This window comes from Sarcophilus harrisii, chromosome 2 (genome assembly GCF_902635505.1).
Source record: "Sarcophilus harrisii chromosome 2, mSarHar1.11, whole genome shotgun sequence".
Lineage (NCBI taxonomy): Eukaryota > Metazoa > Chordata > Mammalia > Dasyuromorphia > Dasyuridae > Sarcophilus > Sarcophilus harrisii.
The window spans coordinates 106,245,350-106,264,595 of record NC_045427.1 but is presented as its reverse complement, the minus strand read 5'-3'; positions in this window follow the sequence as shown (position 1 = coordinate 106,264,595).

The following is a 19,246-nucleotide window of genomic DNA, read 5'->3' as shown; positions in this document are numbered from 1 at the left end:
TTCTGAAAATCCAATGATTCCTGAGGAGTTTCAAGTCCTATGTCTCAGAGAATCCAATGATTCCTGAGGGTTTTCAAGTCCTACAACAATCTTATCATGTCTCAGAGAATCCAATAATTCCTGAGGGTTTCCAAGTCCTACAACAATCTTTGATGTCCATGAGTCAAACGCCATAACTGCCACGCTCTTTCAATGGTGAGCACAATCAGCAACAGAACAACCCAATATTTCTTGGATCTTCTCCTTTGTTTCAAGGGTCTGCTCCGTCTCTCTGCGATAGACAAGGTGAATATGGCTCGTTGGCACCCATCTGATTCCTTCTCCACCTGTAGAGATACAAGCAAACCCTCTCCCCAAAGCGGTTAGCCTATCTGGTCCTTTCCATTCACCACTTTCTGGGTCTCTCCACATCACCTGGCGATTATCTAAAGACAGTGGAGCTGCTCGCACTGAACACTGACCTTCCGGTGGGTTATAAAACCTGCCTGCTGGAGCCAGTGCATCTTTGTCAAAAATCAAGAAGTTAATAGTATAAAGAGCTAGATTTAGAAGTTCTCTAGGGTTACCTGGCCCCCTTTCTTTTTGTTTTTGGAGGCGTCTTAATTCTCTGTTCTCCTCTCCACTTTGCTTGTCCTTGAGGTTAAAAGGCATCCCGTGGTGTAAAATCTTATACTTGCACAAAAAGGTGCAAAATGTTTTAAGTATAAGCAGGACCATTTCTTTTTTACTTTAACCCATAATGGCAAATGTTGAGAAATTCAGTGACCACTCAGGCTGTCTCTTTTGCTGCTGGTATTGCAAAGTGAATCCCGAAAAAGGTGTCTACCACAACATGGATGAAAGACAGAAGACCAAAAGATTTTAAATGGGTCATCATTTGCCAGATTTCGGGTCTCAAACCAGGAGGGTTCTTCCCTGGAGGCAGTTGGGCGTGGAAAGGAAGGCAAGCCATAAGGCTTTTTACTTCTCCTAGCTTCCTCTCTTGTTATTCCAAATTGTAAATGTAAAAGCTGAACAGCCGTGATATTTAGAATGGATCCGGGCTTCTTGGAACAAAGGGGATTACCAACATGTTAGAAGGCTATCCCTTTGAATTGTCATCAAATATGGGACCTGGGTCCACAGGAATGGACATTAATATAAGATCTTACCTGGATTTTCTCACTTGCTCTTGAAGTTTTTAAGAGCTGATATATATTAGAATACAAATTTTATTTGGGCTGTGGCAATTCTTTTAACCCACCTACTGAAAGGCCAAATCAGATATTATATTTTGTCTCCTGGATAATAAGTAAACTAGAATGATTGTTCAATTCATTCTGCTGGTGGACTGAAAAGGAGTTCTATCTCTCTTTATGTTAGATTGGTACACACCAAATATTTGTTTTGGACATCCTAAAATGTTGGTCCTTTAAGAGGAACTTTAGAAACTTTTTCTTCAAGAATCCATCTCCAATTATGTAATAGTCTAGTTATCTTTACTGGAGACCCATGTAAAAAATTTGGAGCCATGGCTAATAAAATTTGCCACTCTGGGATGGTAAATGTGGTGGGTTTTCTCTGGAGAGGCAGCCTTAGTCTCAGTTGAAATAAATAATTACTCCAAAATCGCAGCCAGCTGCTAAAAATGCAAATGTTTATTTCTCCTTACAAATTCGCCCGGTTAGTTGATGCCTATCTCTCTGCCTGGCTCCAAGAGATCTTGTAGCTTTGTCCTTGGCTTCTGCCTTTGCTTTCTTCAGCCTCCAGCCAGCTCTGACTTGTGGCTTCTCAATTTCCAGTCTGTGGCGAGTAGTCTTTTCTTCCAGAGTGTTCTGTCTCAAAGCCCTGTTGATGTTCCGGAGAAATTCCTCTAGCTCCAAGAGCTTCCTTCATTTATGTGATCTCCCAAAGGTTAACTCCGCCTTCTGGAGGAAGAGGGATTCTGGGTTATCTCTCAGAGTACTCTCTGGTCCTGAGAGAGGTGTGAATTCAGACTAAGCCAGCCTTGATTTCTCGTGTGAACTCCATTGAGTACTTAGATACTTGAGCTCTCTAAAGGTGTGAACACAAGCATTGTTCAATCAGTTCCACTTAGTATCTTGTTTCAAGTTCTGGCCCAAAATAAAGATTAAATTAACTCCAATGTCTTTAACACTTTGTAAAGAAATGTCTTAACACTTTAGTAAAGATTCCAACACTTCTCAATGTTAGCAATACAACTTTATTAATCAAATGCATACAAACACTAATTTGCATCCATTTAGATAATGCCTTCATTTACCCAGGAAGAAAAACCACCCATCTGATTTCTTTTTTTTTTTTTTAATTAATTATTTTTGGAAGCTTTTTATTTTCAAAACATATACACGGATAATTTTTCATCATTGACCCTTGCATAGCCTTATGTTCCAAATTTTCCCCTCCTTCCCCCCCCTCCTCTAGATGGCAAGCAATCTAATATATGTTATATATGTTAAAATATATGTTAAATGCAATATATGTAAACATTTATTCAATTATCTCGTTGTGTAAGAAATATCAGATCAAGAAGGAAAGAAAATGAATAAGAAAACGAAATACAAGAAAACAACAACAAAAAGAGTGAGAATGTTATGTTGTGATCCACACTTTATTCCCACAGTCCTTTCTTTGGATATAGATGGCTCTCTTCATCACAAGATCATTGGAACTGGCCTCAATTATCTCACTATTGGAAAGAATCATGTCCATCAGAATTAATCATTCTATAATGTTGCTATGTACAGTAACTTGGTTCTGCTCATTTCACTCAGCATCAGTTCATGTAAGTCACTCCAGGCCTCTCTAAAATCATCCTGTTGATGGTTTCTTATAGAGCAGCAATATTGCATAACATTCATATACCATAACTTATTTAGCCATTCTCCAACTGATGGGCATCCATTCAATGTCCAGTTTCTTGACACTACAAAAAGGGCTGCCACAAACATTTTTGCACATGATCCATCTGATTTCTTAATCCTTCCTAGTAAGTGTGTTTTATATTGTCAGTCAATCAGCATTGCCCTCAAGCAAACTTGAGATATTGCTTGAGCCACAGGTATAGGGACAATGCAGAAGCCAGTCTCAGTTGTGATTCAAAAGATGGATAAGGGTTAGAGGTTCTAGTGGGTTTCTTAAGTTTTAGCTCTTGGTACTGGCTGTTTCTATTTAAGTTCTGATTGGTGCCCAGTGACCTACTTTGTTAACCAATAAAATGACAACTAATGATGAGCTTTTCCGTTGATTATCTGCTATATCTGAGTGTCTTATATGTTTATGAACACACCCATATTGGATATCAGCCTATACCATACATATACTTTTTTTCATATTGAAAAATAAGTTATGAGAAACAGACATCTAAATACTTCATCACTAAATGGTAGCCTGATAAAAATGGAGTCAGTCATGTCAAGATTTTCTCAGTACACTTTCTTTTTTTAAAATAATGTACTCTTCAAAATGTGGAGGAAGTGATAAAGGGATCTGTTCTATTGGACCTGATTCAGACCAACAAGGAGGATCTAGCTGGCAAAATAAAAATGGTGAGAACTTTGGTAAGAGGTGATTATTCCATATCTGAACTTTTGATGTTAAAAAGGGAAATCTAGGCATAGTCTGATATGAACCTTGAATCTGGGAATATCAAAGCAGATTTCAAAGAACTCATATAGGATGTTCTACCTAAAATACCACAGGAAAAATCAGCTCAAGCAAGATGAGTATATTTTAAAAAGATCCTTAACTTCAAGGCTTCCAAGTACCACCTCCTTTGTGAATTTTATCCAGCTCTCCCTCTCCCCCTTCTCTGCTCCTCCTTAGTTCTTGGAGTAGATAAAAATTACTTACTATTTACTTTGTGGATAATTTATATTTATTTATCTGTGTGCATTAGTGATTTGCTAAGGGTATGTCCTAATTCTGAAACTCTATCAGGTATGCCAGGAATGTATAGAATATAACATTTGCAACTGCATATGAATGTACAGGTTTCTCCCAAATTATACAGAACTTACATTTGCAATTGCCTTGCATGGGCTCTCTCCCAACTTTCCCATGTGCCAGGATTTATCTTAGCAATGAAAAATACTGTGCCCTGAATAAAAAGACTTGGAAAACTGCTGCTGTACTTGCATCACCTCCAATAGAAGGGAAATTCTTTGTAGTCTGTGTCTGCTTTATTTTAGTCTTTATCTGCTCAACATCTGGGCCCTGCACATGTGTTTAATCAATACCTATTAAATTGAAATTGGAAGCATTGACAAATAATTGGTACTTTTAAGACTATTTTAAGGAATGCTAAAGTTTAGGGTAATAATAGTTGATTTATAAGACATTTTAATAATTACAGCTAGCATCTACATAGTGTTTTAAAGCTTGCAAAGTGATTTACATATGTTTATCTTGAGGCAAGTGCTAATATTATTTCTACTTTCTAGCTGAATAAACTTAGGCCAATAGCAATAGAAGATAGTGACTCATCCTGGTTGACAAATGTCACAAGGATTTGAACTCAGATCTTTCTCATTCCTAGTCTAGCATTCCATTCCCTGAAGTTCTACCTAGGTACATTTTACAGAGATTAGAACCATATCATCTAAGAAGTATGGGTATTATTATTTTCACTTTAGAGAAAGGAAAACTGAAGCTTAGAGAAATTAAATAACTTGTTCATGGTCACATCTTTGATAAATGTGCTATGGTAAGATTTTGAACCCAAATTCTTTCTGACCCTGACTATCCCTTTTCCCACTGTACTGTGCTGCTTCTTAGAATATATTGAAACTAGTGGTGAATCTAACAGCAATAGAAAAGGACTTTTTAAAAATTGCTATTTGGGAGAATAAAAAGCAGTCCAAGAAAGGTAGCCTATCTACTTGAGATGTACAGAATAATGATAATCATGGACAACAGAGATAGGTCATGAAGAGTAGTTCAACTTTCATTTTATTTATGTTTTCAATACTGACTTTTTCTTTGGACTATGAAGGAAAGAAGAAAGGAAGGAAGGGAGAAAAAAAGAAGGAAGGTAGTCAGGAAGGAAGGAAGGAAGGAAGGAATGGAGGGGGGGAGGGAAAAAAAGAGAGGAAGGGAGGAAGAAAGGAAGGATTGGAGGGAAGAAGGCTGGAAGGGAGGGAGGAAGGGAGGAAGGAAGGAAGTAAAAAAGAAAGAAAGGGAGGGAGGAAGGAAAGAAGGGAGAAAGGAAGAAAGGGAAAGAGAGAGGAAGGAAGAGAGGGAGTGAGGGAGGGAGGAAGGAAGGAAGGAAGGGAGGGAAGGAGGAAGGAAGAGAAGAAGGAAGAAAAAAGAAAGGTAGGGAGGGAGAAAGGTAGGGAGGAAGAGAGGAAGGAAGGAAGGAAGGAAGGAAGGAAGGAAGGAAGGAAGGAAGGAAGGAAGGAAGGAAGGAAGGAAGGAAAAAAGGAAGGGAAAAAGGGAGGCAGGGAGGGAGGGAGGAAGGAAGGGAGGGAGGGAGGAAGGAAGGGAGGAAGGATAGAAAATATAGAATAATAAAAGGAGTTAAAACCACAGATAAATGAAGAGCTGACAAAAGAACACCCAGTTCCCTCCCATGAGTTCAAGTTGTATAGCCTGGTCTACCTATAAAAGAACCTGTAGATGAAATTATTGAACAAATGTAAAAGCATCAGGAAGAATTAACTTAAAAGCAGAACTAAAAACATACATGCCATGTTCCACCTGGGTCCCATCAGAGTTGAGGCTTCATAAGGAAGAGTTAGGAAAAACTGAGGCTACAAAGCCCCTTACTTTCTATGAAGTTAGAAATATATTAAATAAAACTTGGATCTGGGCACCTTAACCATCATGTTCTAAAAAGGGCTAGAAGCAGGGGGTGGGTGCAGTAAACTGGTACCAGAGGATTAAGAAAGTTAGAAATAGATGAGTATGGGAAAAGTTCTAGGTAACAAGGGAATAAAGAGGATTCAAGCTTAGTAAATATTCAAGATAATTTACCACCAGGCACTTACATGAGCTCATTTATTAATTTAGTGACTACTATTCATGAGGCACGGAACTCAGTAGTGGGCACACAAAAACATAACTGGAAAGACCACAAGGAATTCACATTCTATTGAGCAGTACAATAAATTAAAGACAGTAAAATGTGAAGTTGCTTCCAGTTTCAATTCTAAGACCCTATGATTCTATGTGCAAATGTATTAACTTGAAAAGAAAGAATTCCTAATGAGAGAACTATCTCAAGATGCAGTGGGTTGCATTAGGAAGTGATGGAATCCCTTTTACTGGAGGTCTGTGGGGGAAGGTTGGGTTACTACTTTTCAGGGATTAAAGAGGATTTTTTTTCCAGATATAGTTAGGGCTTTTGAGATTCTTTTCAATTATGAGAAACTTCGATTCTGAGTATAGCAATCTGACCTTGCTGTTCTTTCTACCTTCATCTTATTTAGTGCCATTCTCATTTCTTATATATTACACTGGGATTGAAATGTTGGAGACCCAAATTGGTGTTTCTTCTGCTGTCAGAAAAAAGAATTTGTCTGCCTGATTTCTCATCAGTTTGTCACCTTTCCTCTAATTTTATCTTTAAATACTCTTGTAGCTATCTAAGTTAATTAGATCTCCTGAAAAGTCTTCTGCAAACTCTTTACCTTCCAAACATCACAGTTTTATTTGACAGGCAATATTACTTATATTCTTTCATCATTTACTCCTAGAATATTTTGTGAACAGGTTTATATGCAAAACTAGGGCTACTCTTGGCTTCCATATTTTTGTGCTTAACAAGGAGTTCATTTTCTTGCCTGATGTAATTTCTAGAGTCTTTGGATGTGGCTATTGCTTATCATCAGTTAAGCTTCCATATGAAATAATAAGCCTCTGTTTCAATGTGGAGTGTTTCTCTCCATTTTGCATCTGCTGCCCTGCCTGGTTTCAACTCCAGTGAACAAGATGCACCTCCCAGAATAAATTCACAACTTTTAAATGAATTATCAAGCTGCTAACTCTCCTCTGATCAGAAAGAGAGTCAACTAAACTCTTTCCAATGCTTTCCTCTTTAGAAGGGCAGAAACTGCACTCAATTCATTATACTTTGCATCTGCTGCCTTGATTTATTTTGACTCCAAGATACTCTCTGATGTTCTCTCCTCTCCATTCCTGACCTCTTTTTGGGTGTTGTCCTTCTCTTTATATTTTTAGTTTCTTGAGGGTTTTTGTATTAATTGTGTCCTCAGCTCTTAGCACAGTGCTTGGGACATTTAAATTAATTTAATTGGAATATCCCTAAAAATCCACTTTCCCTCATCTTTCCTACATACTTTTTTTGGAGAGGCAGAATTCTAAGTTTGCCTTGTATATAAGCAATTGTCCAATACATACAAATTGAATTGAAATAAGCTTTATTTTGTATGGTGCTTATGGTAAAGAGAGAGGAAATGGTAATTTGAATGTTAATCCAGCTAAATTAAATTAATCCAGCTAAATTAAACTAGTTTTTGCCTAAATCCAAAGAGTAGTGATTGAGGATTCTTGATAATCCCAGGAACAGGACTCTAATGGCCCACTACATTGGCTCTATTATTTTCAATATTTTTTTAATCAAAGCTTAGTTAGACATATTTATCAAATTTGTATATAACAGAAGCTGGCAAGATATTACATCAGATGACAAAAGTGGGATCTAGATCTCTTTAATCAGTAAGCAATAATAAATAGATTCTAATGAGATGAAACTTAATAGAGGTGAATATAAAAGCTTGCATTTGGGTTTTTAAAAATTACTATGCAAATGATATTGGAGACAAGGCTAGATAGCATTTTATGTGAAAAAGACCCTAATAGATTTGCTAAATTACAAACTCAAAATGAATCAATAAAGTTGATATAGAAGCTCAAAATGTTCATGCTAACTTAAATTGTGTCCAGAATGGAGGAAGTGGTAGTTCTGTTGTACTCTGTCCTGGTCAAGTCACTTATCAAAATTATGTCCCACACTGGGCACTATATTTTAAGATTGAATGTATGTTGTGACATTCTAATTACTACTTGAGGAAAGGGATTATTTTGTTGTTGTTATTATTGAGTTTAGCACTTTATAAAAAATGATTTTCCATGCTCAACTCCTAAACACTCCTTGCTTTTTATATCTATTATATTTCTTATTCTTCAATATCTAGTACAATGCATAGTAAATAAGAGATGAGTAATTGACATAGCTCTGACATTTAGATCTACCACAGATATTACTTCTGGTATTGAAAACTTTATCAGTTTACAAAGAAAATCTATAATTTATTTACATATTTTATAATTTATGTTATATACAACAAATAGAGATGTTAGGAGTCAGGAAAGGTTGGAAGTGAGATAGCAATGTTCATTCTAATTTACAATTACATATTTATATATTTATATATAATATTAGATAATCAAAGAGTATATATATATATATATATATATATATATACATATATACACTCTTATGTATACTTATATATATAATATTAGATAACCAAAGAGTATATATATATATATATATATATATATATATATATATATATATATATATAGTATAGTGACTAGAAAGCCAGTCTTGAAGTTGGGAAAACCTAGCTTCTTCAAGCCCTGTCTCTGACACATCTTGGCTATATGACATTTTAACCTCTCAATGCTCTAGACAATTCTCTAAGTATATACAGAAAAGGTGAAGACTTGCATAGTTTCCTCACCTAGCCATTTCCTATATGAATGAAATCGTAAGTCCAAGTCCTATTTCCAAGGCACTAAAACAAGGTCCAATATAATGTCGGCACTTCACTGCTCTTGGAATGATGTGCACTGGAGCACAGCTCACTTGGGTATGACATGTGCTAAAGATAGATGTCAGCAGCTACTAATCAGTTGCCCTTTGGAAAGCCAAGTGGGGATGGTGCCAGGAAGGAGGTTGAAACACTATAAAGACTCATTGAAATATAACTTTGAATGTGTCAGTCCAGACCGAGAAACTGTAGCCAAAGATAAATCAAGCAAACATGTAGCAGTCTGAAATGTTCGTTCAGAACATGGACATTGAAGATTAGTGTAATGAAATGACTGGCCAACAGTGACCACAATTTCAAGCCAAAGATCACTTCGGAGGCATGGGTGGCTAAGTGTTACAGGACTGGGGAAAGAGCAGAAAATGAAAAAGTCTGATTGCCAAAGGCAAGCAGCCCCTGGGGGCTCAGCTATTAGGAAATCAGGGCAGGCTTTCCTTCATACACTCATTCAACAGCAGTTGTACGTGAACAGCACAAACATAATGGGTAATCTGGGGCTGTTAACTGAAGAGACAAGTAGGCAGCAATATCAGGCAGAGATCAGGAAAGGCTAGATGTGAGGCAACTGGAAAGCCATTAAAATGAAAGGAGGCCAGGCATAAAAGAACCCCAAAATAACCAGAAACCAATAAGTTAAAAAAGCTGAAAGAACGGCAATAACAAAAAGGAATGAATACTAGTATGGAGAGGATTTGTATATAAAAACAGTTCTGTGTCCTTGTTATAGTTCCCATGGGACAAGAACAAATTCTAGACAGTGTGAACTAATAACAATTCATTTATATGGTGCTTCAAGATTTGCAAAGTGCTTTCCTCAGAACTTGGTGGAATTTTTATAGATGAGAAACAACGAGGTTCAGAGAGGTTATCTGATTTCTCTCTTCCATTCCAGTCTTGTGCTGTTCATTTACTGTGGAATGTCTCCACATGAACATCTCCATTGACATTAAAAACTCTACATATTCAACTCGATTTCTTTCTCCCCAAACTCATCCTTCTTTCTTATTTCTGCTTGAGGTCCTCCTTCCAATTGATGTTATCTTCAAATCTTTCATTTCCTTATATCTAATCAATGATCAAGCTTTGTTGATTCAACCACCACATGTCTCTCCACCTTCATGTGCTCTCCACTCATAAGATGGACTAAGTAGCTTAATTCAGACCTTGAAGACTCACTATTCCAATAGTCTACTAATTAGTCTCTGATCTCTCCTTTCTCCAAGCTGCCTTCTACCGAGTTGCCAAATGACATACCTAAAGCACAGGTCTGACCACATCCCTCCCCTACTCCAAAAATGTCAAGGTCTTTCTGCTACCTCTGGGATTAAACATAGTTCCTTCCATAGCTTGGCATTTAAAACCTTAGACAATCTGGCTCCCACCTACCTTTCCAGACATTTCATATTCTTCTCCTTCACACATTACACATTCTAGTCAAAATTGGCTACCACCCTTTTCTAAAGCTCTAACCACCATTTTTCATCTTCGTACCTTTGGCAGGCTGTTTCCTGGAATGCACTACCTCCTCATCACTGTCTCTCAGAAATCCCTGGCTTCTTTAAAGGCTCAGCTCAGGTATCATGCTTTTTTTTTTTTTACACAAGATCTTTTATCATTCCCTCTAGTTCTTAACACTTGCTCCCTCTTGAAATTACTTAGTATATATTTATAAGTACATATTACTTAGCTGTGTGACCCTAGGCAAATCATTTAACCTCTGCCTCAGTTTCTTCATCAGTAAAATGGAGATAATAATAGCATACACCTCCCAAATTCATTGTGAGAATAAAATCAGATAATATTTATAAAGCACTTTGTAAAAGTACTATATAAATGCTAGTGATTTCTATTGTAAATTATATTATATTGTTATATATGTTATATTACATTATATTATTCTATGTTATGCTATATTATGTCATGTTATACTATATTGTTATATATGTCATATCATATCATATAATCATGGTGGTCAAAGATTGTTTTGGTTTTGTCTTCTCTGTGCTAAGCCCTGAGCCATGTATAGTAGGTATTTAATAAATGTTTATTCGATCAAATGACTGGTCTATAGTCACACAGCTTATAAATATGGAAAAGGAGGGCTTGACTTCAGGTCTCCTGCCTTTAAGCCCACCTCTTGAACGAGTGTTCCATACTATCTCTGCAGGTGGGAATGGACAACTTTCAGTTGCTGACTGAGACAGACAAGACTTATGTCTCAAAGGATGAGCAGCAATTCCTAGTGATATACACACAGCTGAACATAATCTTTTACATTGTAAAAAGCTGATGTGGAAAGGTTTGCTGGTCTGGATTGATTCTTTTTTAAATGCCATTCACACAGAGAGCAACGCTGTCAACAACCTCATCATTTTTGACCATGAGGGACAACTCCATGTCTTAGTCCAGAGAAACCTGGATTTAGGGCAAAGGAGATTTGACACAGTTGTCAAATTGCCCAGATAAGTACTGTGGAAGTGCAGAAAGAAAGCATAAGAGAGAAAATAGAGCCAGCCTAAGCCTGGGAGATCTTGATTTTTGTTTCACATCATAACTCAAGAGAAAATAACTGGGGGTTGCAAAATATGGTCTCTGAAAAAGACGGTAAAATCCTTAAAACCGCCAGGCATTTGGGTACCACTGAAAATGAAATGTTCACGATTATCCTGAAATACCATATTAAGGAAACTCAAATCAATGGAGCTTCTGGGTTTCAATTCTACCCAGCCTAAAGCAAGAGTGATGAGGCTGAGCTGGGGTGCTAGAATTTTTTTTCCACTTAATTCAATAATGTGTTCTTTGTAGATATATTTTTTCTTTCCTTTGAAAAGTTGCAGTAAAGGAGATGAAGCATGTAACATTAACCATCAGGGTTTTCTGAGCAAATAATTAAAAAAGCACTCATTAAATATCACTATAGATTTAAAGAGAAAAGAAAGTCAATTCCAGCTCTTAAGGAGCTTGCATTACAATAAGAAGGAGACACTATATACAGGAGGTATAGATACAAATCAGATGGGAAGTCCCCATAGTCCTTTAAGTGTAGCTAGCACAAAGTAGACAACAATGCAGCTTCTTCTGCATAAATTACATTGATTAAAATCATATCTGTTATGATGCTGAACAATTTGATGGTGCCAAGGATTTGGGTGGCAAGAATTTTCTTTCTTTTAGTTCTCCAGTAGATATAACTACTGAAAATGTGAGGGCTGCTGCATCCGTAGAAGTGGTTTGAGAAGTAATATCTTCATGAGAGCTGGCTTTATACTTGTAGGGGGGAAAAAACCTGAATGAAAATGTTTTTGTCTGTTTTGCCAAAGGAAACTTACAATACTTAAAACATATACACATGCATGTATAAGACCATGTGTTTTTATGAATATCTTTTGTATTTTAACAGTCAAAATTTCATGAAATTTTCATGTATTAAATTTATTTTTATTTTTGGCTACTGCATCATTATTCTAAAAGTAGGAGGTATGTGGCTGGTTAGCATCAGCTTCCTACCTAAAAAAGAAGAAGTAGGCCATATTGAAGAAATCCAAAAATGACAATTGCCCATTGTCATAGTTGTTTATGTTTTGAAAACAGTACATTGATTAAAAATGATGTTTTATGTAGAAAATCCTACTTGGGATCATTCTGGGAAAATGAACTAAAAAATGTAGGGTTTTTCAAACCTTGTACTATCAGTAGCAATGAACCTGAACTTGGGGCTGCAAAACATTAGAAAAAAATTAGTTATTCCCAGATGTCAGGGCTAAGGAATGCTGCTGAAGTTTTTTTGCTTCTCAAATTCTTCTGTAAAAACCAGAATTTCATTCCCTTTTTTGGTAACTAACATATAAGTAATTCTATACTACATCCCTGGATGGTCTTTCTTTTTTGAATACCAAGCAAGCTCTGTGTTCTGTCAGACTTCTTGATATCATTGCCACTGACCTCCCCCCACCCATTCTCTAGAAGCCATTTGTAAACAAATTCTTTCAAGTTTATAAAACTGTTCAACAGCTACACATACTATGTAAGAGGTCTGTCTCCTTCCAAGTTCTTCAGAGCTGGGAAGGGCAGAAAGACCTTGGAGTCTAGCATAATCATACCAACACATCAAGATTAGTTTTTTAATCCTTGTGAGAAAAGGAGGTCAGGAGATGGATTGTATTTTTTGGATTCAAAGGAGTACATTAGAATTTGGATTGGATCAGTAACAATATTTTGCTTACATTAAGAAAAAATTCTGGATAAGCTCTGAACAGAGAAAGTTAAAAGAATGAAAAGACACAGATAATACATTTGTAGCCCAAGTCATATGAACAAAGACTACATTTTCTTTTAAAAATTCTATTTATTAATTTTTTTTCATTTTTTAATTAAAGATTTTATTTACAAAACATATGCATGGGTAATTTTTTTTTTTTTAACATTGATCCTTGCAAAGCTTTCCAAATTATCCCTTTTCCTCCCCACCCCCACCCCTAGATGGCAGGTAGTCTAATACATGTTAGATATGTTAAAATACATTTTAAATCTAATATATGTATACATATTTATACGGTTATCTTGCTGCACAAGAAAAGGTGGATCAAGAAGGAAGAACAAAAAACTGGGAAAGAAAACAAAATGCTAGCAAACAACAGAAAGAGTGAAAATGCTATGTTGTGTTCCACACTCAGTTCCCATGAGCCTCTCTCTGAATGTAGATGACTCTCTTCATCAATGAACAATTGGAATTAGTTTGAATCATCTCTTTCTTGAAGAGAGCTATGTCCATCAGAATTGATCAACAAATGATTCTTGTTGTTGCTGTGTATAATGATCTCTTGGCCTCTCTCAAATCATCCTATTGATCGCTTTTTATAGAACAACAGTATTCCATAATATTCATATACCATAATTTATTCAGCCCTTCTCCAATTGATGAGCATTCATTCAGTTTCTAGTTTTTTGACACTGCATAAAGGACTGCCACAAACATTTTTGCACATGTGGGTCCCTTTCCCTCCATTAATATCTCTTTGGGATATAATCAAAATTATGTATTTTGCAATCAATAATGATCTCTAGTTCTTTGGTCACAAATTCCTTTCTCCTCCACAGATCTGAGAAGTAAACTATCCTATGTTCTTCTAATTTGTTTATAATAGCCTTATTCACCCTTGATCTTATTGGGAATGGTTGTAGTTTATTCCTCAGACATATGATGCTTGCTGATGGTTTCAAACAGATGCTACTGACTATTTTAAGGAAAAGTATTTCCTTACTTTTTTTTCCTATACTTTCTAATGTTTCTAATAGGAATGGATTTGGATTTTATCAAATGCATTTTCTGCATCTATTGAGATAATCATATGGTTTTTGCTAATTTGATTATTGATAAAGTCAATTATGGGAATAGCTAATGGTCATGGTATATTATCCTGGGGATGATTTTCTGTAATCTCTTTGCTAATATTTTATTTAAGATTTTTGCATCAATATTCATTAGGGAGATTGGTCTATAATTTTCTTTCTCTGTTTTCATCCTACCTGGTTTAGGTATCAGTATCTAATGTGTCATAAAAAGAATTTGGTATGAGTTCTTCATTCTCTATTTTTTCAAATAGTTTATATAGTATTGGGGTTAATTGTTCCTTAAATGTTTGGTAGAATTCACATGTAAATTCATCTGGTCCTGGGAATTTTTTCTTAGGGAGTTGATTAATAGCTTGTTCTATTTATCTTTCTAAAATGTAATTTTATTTCCTCTTCTGTTAATCTGGGCAATATATATTTTTGTAGATATTCCTCCATTTCACTTAGGTTATCAAATTTATTGGCATAAAGTTGGACAAAATAACTCCTTATGTTATGCCACAGTTCTCTTTTATTGTCCTGCCTCAATTTCCCTAATTGTTCTGCCTCAGTTTATAATTGTTCTGCTCAATCCTGCAAAACAACCCTTCTTTTTTTTTTAATTATTTTTTATTTATTTAATAGCCTTTTATTTACAGGTTATATGTATGGGTAACTTTACAGCATTGACAATTGCCAAACCTCTTGTTCCAATTTTTCCCCTCTTTCCCCCACCCCCTCCCCCAGATGGCAAGATGACCAGTAGATGTTAAATGTATTAAAATATAAATTAGATACACAATAAGTATACATGACCAAACCGTTATTTTGCTGTACAAAAAGAATCAGACTCTGAAATATTGTACAATTAGCCTGTGAAGGAAATCAAAAATGCAGGTGGGCAAAAATATGGGGATTGGGAATTCAATGTAATGGTTCTTAGTCGTCTCCCAGAGTTCTTTCGCTGGGTGTAGCTGGTTCAGTTCATTACTGCTCCATTGGAAATGATTTGGTTGATCACATTGCTGAAGATGGCCAAGTCCATCAGAATTCAACCCTTCCCTCTTAATCAGAATATTTGATAAGGATAAAAGATCTTATATTTTAGAATATCAGAATGCCTCTCCCCATCCCAAGCTATTAGAATATAAGATACTGTCTTATCAAGATGCCTCTCCCCATCTCCAGGGTGCCTCCCCCCATTATGTCATCCCTATCTCTAGTGTCTTAGCCCCACCCTGTCAGAGTTCCGTTCAGCTCTCAGCACTCTGACTCTGCCCCTCCTCGATCTACACCCTGTAGCCAAGTGTATATAGGTCATTGAGAACTCACATCGTTTGCTGGATTCTTGGAGATGATAGTTTGATTCAGACTTGGGACCAAACCATGGATCCATTTGGTCCCAGTAAATCTCTCCCTTTTAAATAAATTATTAAATACTCACTAACTTCTATCTTGCCTCATTTTCTCTAGCATTACACTAATTATTGCTCTAATTTCCTCTTCATTGGTAGAAAGTTCTCCCTTTTCATTTTTGAGACTAACAATTTAATTTGATTTTCCTCTTTCCTTTTTCTAATTCATTAACTAAAAGTTTATGTTGTTGGCTTTTTTTCATAAAACCAACTCTTAGTTTTATTTATTAATTCAATAGTTTTTTGTTTTTTGTTTTTTTTTACTGTCAATGTTATTAATCTCTCCTTTTATTTTTAGAAGTTCAAGTTTGGTATTTGATTGGGGATTTTTAATTTGTTCTAGCTTTTTTTATTTGTTTTGTTTTTATTTTGTTTCTAGCTTTTTTTTAGTTGCAAGCCCTATTCATTGATCTTTTCTATTTTATGTAAGTAAGCATCTAGAGATATAAAGTTTCCCCTTATTACCGCTTTGGCTGCATTATATAAATTTTGGCATGTTGTCTCATTATTGTCATTCTCTTGGATATTTACTTATTTTTAATGAACAAAAATATAATTTCTTTCCCTCTTGCTTTCCCCTGCCCACAAGAAAGAAAGAAAGAAAGAAAGAAAGAAAGAAAGAAAGAAAGAAAGAAAGAAAGAAAGAAAGAAAGAAAGAAAATCCTTGTAACAAATATGCATAGTCAAATAAACCAAATTCCTGCATTGGTAATTTTTTAAAAAAGTCTTATCCTGCAGCCTGAGTCCACCACCTCTGTGTCAGGAAGTAGGTAATATGCTTCATTATTGATCTTTTGGAATTGTGGGCCACATTTTGAAATTTAGTCTCAGTTTTTTTTTGCAAAACAAATCACATTAGCCCTAAGAAACCCAGTGATAGAAAGGCAAAGAGTTGAAATTTTCTTAGGTTTCCTAGTATAATAGCCAGACATCTTATATCCATAGCCTAGGATGAATGGTGATATTCAGGATTGGCCTTTTTTAATGTAAATTTTAATTGATGTAAATGTAAGAAGTCTAAGAAAACTCTAAATTCTTAGAGTTCTTGATCTTAAATCTAGAATTCTTAAATTCGAATTCCCCTAATTCTTACAGACTGATATCTATCATTTAAACCTCTACCTTCAGTTTAAAATGGAAATAACCCTAGTAAATGTAAACACATTTACATCTTTGTAAGAATGAAGCATCTGAGAATAAACTTATTAAGGTAGAGAATATGAATGCCCTCAGACCTGAGAGAGGGCTTGAGAATTCAACCACCTATTCTGGTAGAAGATGGAGAGATGATAGAGACTGTTGAACTGTTTGAGAACAACAGTAGCCTTCTTTACAATTTTATTTACTTGTTGAAAGACTAAAATGTCTTCCTCTTCCTCAATTCCATCATAGTCATATCTCCAACATGTTCCTCAATTGCAATTTGTGACAAGTGACCTTTTAAAATCATTGCATTTTACCAACACAAGTACATGTGTTTCTTTAAGCAAGTGATGGTTGAAAAGACAACTTTGTCCAGTCAACTCAGGATCCATTGCATTCAATATGACCTTAAATATTAGGCAGAGGCCACCTTTGCTCAACCCAGCAGCAGTTTAGCTAGAAAGAATTGGAGTTCAACCAACAGTGGTTTTAATACAGCTACTTTGTTCTGGGCTGTTGTTTTTTTCCAAATAAACGTGGCAGGAGGTGGGGGCAGGAGATGGAAATCCTCAGGAACTGTTAAAGGGAAAACACATTTCCTACGAGAAGGGGAGAGAAACATTGTCCAGCCAAGTGAAATACAAATGAGTGGAGAAAGTTCAAGGAAAGTTGATGCCTAAAAATAAATAAATAAAAAGAAACCTAATGAGAAAACAATCTTCAGGTCAGGTCTCAGCAGAGAAAGGGGGCATTTGGAGCTGTGGCTGCCATTGTCCTTTCTTTCTTAAGTAAGCAGCTGCTGGTTGTTTAAACCAGCTCAGTCCGCTGGGTCTCCAACTCCATGGCAACTGCTTGGGCTACCCTACAATAGCCTAGAAGCACAATGGGGCCAATCTCATGCCCAGAATCAACTCTGGCTCTGGAGCTGCTGATTCATTTGTTTAACTTTGTTTTCATTTTTCATTTTTTTTTTTTTTTTGAATTAGCTATCAGAAACTTTCCCAATATATAATATAACCCAACAAGAGAAGAAAAGATTCATTCCCTACACAGGAAACAGCAGATGTTCATCCAAATAACATTATGGAAATGAAGCATTTAGACACACAACAGGCAAGAAAAGTTATCTCTACTAATACATGATCTATAAATATCTTTTGGATGGCTTCCTACAATTTCCCAGAGTCCTTTGGGAGTTTATACTGGGAGCTTTGTACCTTAGCTGTTGGTGTGTCAAATGTCCTCAGAGTAATTTCCTTTTAAGTAGTCTATAAAGTCCCCAAAACCAAGTAGAAAATTTACTGATAGTTTAGAGATAGGAAATAAGTTCAATAGATAGGTAAAGTTTTTTTTTTTTTTTTAATAACTATTAAAAATATATAGTGTAGAGAATGTATGATATAGCTGTTGGCTTGTTTTTGTGGAGTTTTGTTTGTTTTGTTGTTGCTACTGATAACCTCACTGGCAAATTGGTGTATCTTTCAAAAGCATTTATGACATGGTAAATGAAGAACTGGTTTGAGAAATTTCATCAGGCCAGTGAAAAGATTGCTAACTATAAGCTGCACCTAAATGTAAGGCTGCTTTAGCTAGTTCAATGTCCACTTTCATATTTGGGTCTATGTCACTGCTTTCATTTACCCTATGAACCCAGCTCACAGATGCAAATAACTGGGGATCTCTTGTCTATGCTTTTCCAACAAAAGCCTTAGGGAAATGAAAACAATTTACTTTCCAAAGAATATCTCTATCTGGAATTCCCTTATCCATTTTTTCTTGCCAAAAATAAAGCATTTGACAATAAGGCCTGTTTATCGTTTCACGTGGGTCTATCCAAGAAAGATGTTCTTTTGCATTCTGCTAGTTCTCTTATTTTACATTTTAATTGTCTCTTATTTTAAAATATTTTACATTAGATACAATTTGAAATGAGGCTAATTTAGAGAATGGTTACTTATAGAGAAATATTTTTTATTGTGGGTTGAGTTGGAATTTAAAAGCTGTGTTTTATAGTTCTTTTAGGCACACAGTTTTTTTTTTGGTTGAGGAGGAAATCTGGGAACAAAAATTCACTATCTTAGAGACTACTTATTTTACTGGCTATGTGACTTGGGACAACTCATTAACTTCTCTGAAGTTCAATTTTCCTGAATTGTAGAACAAGACTAATAATATTTGTCCTGTGTACCTCTTAGAATTGTGAAGATCTATTCAATTAATTGATTGATTTAATTAATTTTCACGCATTATCTAGCACATTATTATAATTAATCTAATAATTATTTAATTGTTACTTTATTTATCATTTATTAGGAACTGTGGTACACAGAGGAGTTACAAAGACAAAAAACAAAATAGCCCCTGCCCTCAAGGAACTTATGTTCTACACCTAGAAAACAACATATATAAATTACAAGTTACATGAATATTCATATGCAAATATTTCCCCAGAATCCACCATCATTGATACTGGGATACTAGGACTCTGGGATGTTGCTAAAAGAATGCTAGAACAATATGAGAAAGATGGAGTAAGAAGGCAGAGTTCAATGTTCATGT